Raw genomic sequence first — 7,812 nt, forward strand, 5'->3', positions numbered from 1 at the left:
ACAGTGTGCCTGGTGTTATTTGCTCGAGGAGCTTTTCTCCCTCTGCTTAATGCTCTTGACTCCTTTTTTTTTTTTTAATTTTGTAAAATGACTGTTCATATAAGGGCATTTTTTTTTGGCAAGTTAGCAATTTATTCCTTGAGGGTCTAAACTCTGTTTCTCTTTTCTATTATATAATCCCTCTGTAGAATGTAGGAAACTAGCTTAACTCAGCTACAGACATTGCCAAGCAGAAATTTTCATTGTCACAGTGTTCATACACCAGTCACGTCCCGATAGTCAAGAGTGGCAGCATAACTGCATGTCATTTCTTTCAGAACCAAAGACTAACATGCAGTATATTGATCTCACATGCCAATGACGCAAGCACCTTTGACTATACAAAGGGGCTTCTTCCTGTGCTCTCAATTGTGTCCAGTTGGTCACACTTGAGACTCTACTTTTGTTCTCTTACTGCATTGTTTTGGTTACTATAGCTTTAAAATGTAGTTTAAAACCAGGAAACATAACCCTTCCCCACTACCTGGGCTCTCATTCTGGCTCTGTGCTTGTAAGCTGTGTGATGAAGCAGAGTTTACCTGGGCCCCATGATGTTTCCTAGCTCACAGGGTTTCTGCAGCTCCTGAAATAGGGCCTGGCTGTCAGTGAAAGGCTTCAACAGTGACTCATGGAAAGTGTGCACATGTGTGCGTGACCAGCACTTGCTGTGTTAGGCTTGTCTAGGATCCCATCACCATAAGACAAGTGTGGCTTAGCTGAGCACACAGCAGAGCTGTGTTCTATTCCTATCTTCTGTGCAATAAATAACACAAGACAAGAGGGATTTTTCCTGGGCCCTTCAGCTGGGAGAGCTGAGGACGGAATACAAATCTGCTGACTTGGTCTAAGGCTCTTATTGGCTGCATCTTAATTCCTATTTTCTCCAGCTATTTCTTGTCTCTTCACACATTTGGACGAGCCTCACGCATGAAGGACTGGCAGAGGAACCCAAGTGTGCGGGACCCGGGGCTGAGATCTTCAAGGCAGCTCAGATCGGGACTGAGCCTCTTCCACCCAGATTCCCCGTTTTCCAGTAGCTAGACAGTCACACCCAGAAACTGCCTCTGGCACCATTTAATCCCATCAATGGCCAACATCCAGAGACTATAAAACCAAGATTCCGGAAGAATATATGATAGCCTAGTTCTCCCTCTTAGAGAAGCTGGCAAGCTTCCAAGAGTTTGCTGCCTGCACAGGAGAGAGCCAGGCAAGCTCCCTGTGGCGTATTCATATGCCAAATACAGTAGCAAAGATGGATCTCATTCCCCTGGCCCTGAAATGCCTCTAATGTGGCATCATTGGGAAAGACAAGTAAAGAGAGTCTGCTAAAATCTCAGGGCTAGGATGAATGGAGATGTTACTGGGCCCGCTAGAGCAAATCGATGATCAACGGGATGACAGTGGTACAGTGATACAGTGATTTCTTGTATTTCTTTAATTCCTACTTAGGTGGTCTTTATTTCAGTTACATTGCTAACATTTCCAAGTATCATTCAAGAAATAAGAGACTGTGACACACAGGAGTACTTAAATTCCTGTAATTTTACCTATTCTGGACTCAATGCTGTGTCATTCCAATTTAGGATATGAAATGCATAGCATGAATATGTATGTTTAGCTTGTATGTTGTTTGTTTATATAAGCTTGTATAAACTTGTACTTGTACGTTTGTTCATCAAATATGTATTGAACATCAACATTGTGAGAGCTGGGTCCCAGAAAGTAGGGGGGCGAGAGACATTGGGGTAAAAGATCCAGTTTCTGTATGCATTGAATAACAGGTCAAAAGGATATGTGTGGGGACCCTGGAATCAAAGGCCAACCACTGATTATAAATTGGTGTGAAGCACAAGATGCCTTGTGGAAGATGGATACTTTAGGCAAATTTAGAGAGATGAATTATGATTAAACAGAGAGGGGAGAGGGTATCATTTTGGTTAGTAGGAACATGTAGGTATAAAAAAAGATGGTATGTTTAGAGTTTTTCTGGTAGCTCTGCATGGAGCATGCCTGGGATGATAGAGTGAACAGTGATATTTCTGGGACTGTAGTCAGAGATGAGTCATGACGCTGTGCCAGGGGCTGGAATGTCATCTTTAAGGAAGATGAGGGGCATTGAAATCCTTTAAATAATAGAATACAGCCCACGACTGGAGAGATTTGAGAAATGTGGAAAGTTATTGCCATGATCCAGGCTAGAAGAGATAAATAATAATACTTAAGCCACGGTGGTGGGGAAGAAAATAATCAAGGTATATTTAGAAGAAAAACCCGACAAGATATGTTCAAATTTTGGAGTCAGCCTGGAGAAATTGCTGTGATAATCCAGTCTTTTACAGCTTTAGCTTATGGCATTCCTATATAGTTTGCTGTAAATTGCAAGTCTAAAAAGCGCCTATGAATACTCTTATGAACATTTTTTTTCTTTCTTTTTCTTCCCTTTGTTTCTTGGGTTTTTTTTGGGGGGGGGGTGATTAGTGTGCACATCTGTCTGTGCTCAGTTGCTCCTGGGTCTGTGTTCAGGACTCACGTCTTGCAGGGCTCAGGGGACCATATGCAGAGCTGGGAGCAGGATCAAACCCTCGCTAGCTTGTGCAAGGGAAGCATTTTTCCCACTGTACTATTTCTCTGGCCTTTGCCTTTCCTTGGGAAAACCTAGAGGAAAGCGTCTTCTTCTCTTTGTTCTGGTGATGAGGGGCTCAGAGACGTTATTCCCTAGTGTGGCACGTGGCCTCTCCGGGAGAAGGGAGAGAGGGCTGCAGACACTTTTCTCTCATCCGAAGTCTTGCCAAGCTCTGCTGTGACATGAGGGTTGTCACATTTGAGATGCCCTGGACAGGATTCCTCAGCCCATAAATATCTCCTTCTCTGCTACTGTAGGAAACTAAAATATTACCGTTAATGCTCAAAATTGAATTTAAAATAATCCTTGATTTATGATGCTCTTCTCATTAGCTCATGCATGACTATCTTTAATTTATTATTAATATATCATGGGGATGCTGGTTCTGGTGGTATGCAGTAACTTTGTACATCACTACCATAGATTTTCAACACTATTGTGACAATCTGAAATGTGATTTAAAAAGTCAAATCAATCCTCGTGTATCCACCATGCCCCCAAGAATAAAAATGTTACCCAACATTTAGACTGCTCTCTCTTCTTGTCTCCAATTTCATCTTTCTTTCTTCAAGATGAAAGAAACCAATTTTTCAGATTTTGTGTTCTCCTTTTCCTTTTTATATATATTTTATTTCATGTAGTCATACGTCTGTGCTTTTCCTCCATGTTCAAAGCTCCCCCACTTAAATGAAAAGACCCTAAATTTGAAGAAGAGCAAAGGTGCACTCCTTGGGAATACACTCCTGCAGTTTCCTAAATATGTTTCTGTGAAAGAACTTGAAAAGGATCTCCACAAAAAAAGATCTTTGAGGCCGGGGGTACAGCTCAGTGGGAGAACGCCTGGCATGGATGAGGCCTGAGGTTTGATCCTCAGCATTAAACATTCCATCCTTTGAGCAAATATGATAGTTCAAGACAACGCTCATAGACATGCTACAGGGTGTCACCGAGCACCCCAGAGGGCATGTCAGAGCATCTCTCTGTCTACCAGGGTTGCTGGCAAAGAAGGATCCGGCTGCCTGGGAGCAGGGCAGCCTGCAACAGAGAAGCAGGATGGGATGCTCGGAAGAGCACAGGGAAGGGCCCCTGTGCAGGATGGTGAGGGGTCCCAGGGGCTGGGGCAGACGTCTGACAGCCTGCGTCACTGCAGAGAATGCCTCCCCGCGGCTTCATCACATAGGACCTATGTGGCCTGCTCAAGAAAAGTGAACCGGGCTGCTTAGCGTCTGTTGTGTGATCCTGGGTTGAGGAAACCCAGAGAAATCAAACTTGCTGACTAGAGCTGGGATTTATACTCACTGTCACTGTCACTGTCATCTAAATATATGAAGTTTTACTCTATTTGAGTCACTGTATCACTGTCACTGTCATCCCATTGCTCATCGATTTGCTCGAGCGGGCACCAGTAATGTCTCCATTGTGAGACTTGTTGTTACTGTTTTTGGCATATCGAATACACCACGGGTAGCTTGTCTGGCTCTGCCGTGTGGGCGAGATACTCTCGGTAGCTTGCCGGGCTCTCTGAGAGGGGTGGAGGAATTGAACCTGGGTCGGCCACATGCAAGGCAAATGCCCTACTAGTTGTGCTATCGCTCCAGCCCTTATACTCAGGAATATGGAATATGGAGTGGGATTTGGAGAGGCCACGATGGGCCTTGGGAAAGTCAGAGCAAACACAGAGGTGAGTGCTATGGGGCGGAGAGGGCAGTTGGCATCAGGACTGGATAAAATGACTGGCAGAAGCAGAGTCTAGAGACTGGGAGAAGAGCTGAAGGACCCACACACGTCAGGCTCAGGCTTCTGGTGCTAATGGATACCTGCAGCCAACAGAAATCAACTTTTCTGACCTTGGAAAGCTTGGCACCGTCAAGAGCTCTGGCGCCTAGATTTCTGATCTCAGGTCCTTAATCCCTAGATTAAACAGTGTTTAATCTAGTTTATCTAGCTTTTTTTCTCCTCCACGCTTGCACTGTGAACATGGCTGGAGCCAAGCATACAATCAAGTTGTGATGATTTAAAACTCTGCCTGTAAATTCTTTGCTGTTTTTTTTTTCTCTTTAAGAGGTGGAAGCTAATTCCCTCCATTTGAGAATGGGTTGGATATAGTGACTTGATTCTAATGAAGAGAATAAATCAAAGTGACAGTGCAAAACTTTGGAAACTAGGTTATAGAAGGCATCCAGTCTCCTCTTGGGTCTCTGGAATCACATGTCCTGGAGAAAGTCCTTACTTGCTTCCCGAGGACAATCAAGTCACACACAGAGATCCTCCCAAAGGAGGCTTCCTTCCGGCAGCCAAGGGATGTGTCATCTTGGAAGAACGTCCACCTGCCCCCATGAGGCCTTCCTGCTGCATAGCCGACTGCCGCCCTGTAACCTTGAGGAAGATGCAGAGGCCAGAACCACACAGCTTAGCTGCCTGGATCTCCTAACACAGAGATACTGTAAAACAATAAAGATTTGTTACTTGAGGCCAATAAATATGTGATTATTTTTTCACAGGAAATAGATAACTACTATTCAGATTGCTGTGTTTCACATTCAGAGGAGGATCAGTGATTCAGTGGCACTCTTAGTGTTTAAATTTTTTTTTAAAATTTTATAAGTTAGTTCACAATATTTGACTACATTTACTATTCAAACACCAATCCCACCACCATTGCACCTTCCCACCACCAAATTCGGGATGTTTCCAACCCAAGCCCCACTCCCTGTCCCAAAACACAACCAAAATAATATACTTCATATTGTCTGTTATGGGCTGGAGCGATAGCACAGTGGGAGGGCTTTTGCCTTGCATGTGGCTGACCCAGGTTCGATTCCTCTGTCCCTCTTGGAGAGCCCAGCAAGCTACTGAGAGTATCTTGCCCACACAGCAGAGCCTGGCAAGCTACCCGTGGTGTATTCAATATGCCAAAAACAGTAACAGCAAGTGTCACAATGGAGACATTACTGGTGCCCACTCTAGCAAATCGATGAGCAATGGGATGACAGTGGTATAGTGATATAGTGATTGTCTGTTATGAAGAACTGCTGGACATGCTTACAAAAAAGTGTTCATATAGGAAACAGCGTGAAGATTGTTCTATTTTGGCAGGGGCCATTAAGACATTCTATAGGATATCACTAACATGTTGTTAAAGTTTGAGTGATGTGAGCTTTGGTATATATATCTGAAAAAAATATATGCATATATATATTTCCCTCTATGATTTGTTGCCTGCTATCTGGACCCCATCAAATGTGGTGTGGTAATTATGGAGAATGGGTAGAGAGTGTCTTATTTCATGGCCGTGTGGTCCAGGAATACTCATATGTGAGGCTCAGCCCGAGCATGTGGGGAGCGGCCTTGAGCATGGTGGGGTTGGGTTGTAGAGGTCGGCTGCTGGGGCTGGGTCTCTTGGGGTGGGGAGGGCTCTCACCTGCCCCCCTCTGGGGTGCTCTGTGTGAAACAGCTTGGCGCGGATTACGGTGGCATGGCTATGGGGGCCTTAGGTTGTCCTCCCTTCTGGGAGAAGTGGCGCTCTTGCTGCCTGGCAACCATGCCGTTGTTCCCCATCCACCCATGATTCTCCCTTTCACAGCTGGGGAGCATCCTCCAGAGAAGGGCCTCCAAAGCATGTGGTCTGACCCTGGGGCTTCAGTGACAATCACTTTTCATTGGCTGCTCACAACTCGTCTGCCTCTTTGTATGGCCCATGAATGATGTTATAAATTCAAGTGACCCTCAGGAGAAAAAGGATTTACCACTCCTGTTAGACTCTCACTTCATATATCATCTCTCTTTAAAATATTCAACCTTTGAATGCAAGTGGAGGAGATCATGATAAGTGAAGTAAGTCAGAAAAGGACGAGGACATATAACTGCATATTTTCACTGATCTGTGGCATATAGAATAACATGTCTAGGGAATAGGAGGTGTCAAACATTGGCAAAACCCACTGGCTTTAGATTATAGAAACAAAAAAGCTGATAGGAAAGGAGACAAATGGAGGCTATGGAGCAAGAAAAGGAGGTCTGGAAGTAGGATGGGGGCAGGGGAAAGGGGCCTGGGGCTGGTCTCTGATATGGAGACCACATATCTGTCTCTAGCTAAACCACTAGATTCCCCCCAAAAACAAAACAAAACAAAAAACCACTAGGTCCTACAGTGTTGTAAGCATAGGACCCAAACCACAGTAATTAAGCTTTAAAATGTGTCTGTCAAGGGTCAGGTTGGGAGGGAATCTGGGCTCATTATAGAGTCATGATGTGGTAGGATTAAATATGGGAACATTGTATACCTAAAGTCCCATTATAAAAACCATGAAAATCACATAGTTGTTTGAAACAAAAGAACTATTTCATCTTTTTTTTCTGTTTTTTTTGTTTTATTGCTTTTTGGGTCACACCCAGCAATGCAAAGGGGTTACTCTTGGCTCTGTACTCAGGAATTACTCCTGGCGATGCTCGGGGCCTATGTGGGATGCTGGGAATCGAACCCAGGTTGGCTGTGTGCAAGGCAAACACCCTACCCACTGTGCTATCGCTCCAGCCCCACTATTTCATCTTTGTTGAAATAGAAAATCAGAAAAAATCATACCCAACATGTTTACTACATTCTCATTCCCGTTTAAAAACTTTCTGTTTTCCTGAGTAAACATCTGCCCTCCCCCCAATAGTTCTGATTGAGGTATCATAGTTGCAGTAATAGTGATATTGGTTTTTTTTGTTTTGAGGTCCACCCTGACAGATGCTCTGGGGTTACTCCTGGCTCTGCACTCAGGGATTACTCCTAGTGGTTCTCGGGGGACTGTATGGAATGCTGGGGATAGAACATGGATTGGCAGCATGCAAGCCCTACCTGCCATACTATCTCTCCAGCCCCAAACTGGTATTGTTTTATCCTTGCATTGTACCTCCCCCATCCCATTATCTCAAGGCCCCTTCCCTTCCCATTAAGACGTCTCTATTCACAGTTCTCTTGACCAAATCTCCATGATGAAATATCAAAGTCATCAGATGAGAACTTGGCCGGGTCATATGCTCACATTTCTTGCACACATGCAACTGCTTTGCCCCCTATAAACCACACGTGGACTCTGCTTCTAGGGGGAAAGAGTTCAGATCTGTGGCTCCATCAAGGAAGATGATCATGGAGAAACAACCAA

The 7,812-nt window shown here is 44.4% G+C and overlaps 1 pseudogene; it reads right to left on the minus strand.

Moving 5' to 3' along the window:
- Positions 1-249: 249 nt before the first annotated feature.
- On the minus strand, positions 250-406 carry LOC129399035 (small nucleolar RNA SNORA53; annotated as a pseudogene).
- Positions 407-7,812: the final 7,406 nt, after the last annotated feature.

Source organism: Sorex araneus, chromosome 9 (assembly GCF_027595985.1).
Source record: "Sorex araneus isolate mSorAra2 chromosome 9, mSorAra2.pri, whole genome shotgun sequence".
NCBI lineage: Eukaryota > Metazoa > Chordata > Mammalia > Eulipotyphla > Soricidae > Sorex > Sorex araneus.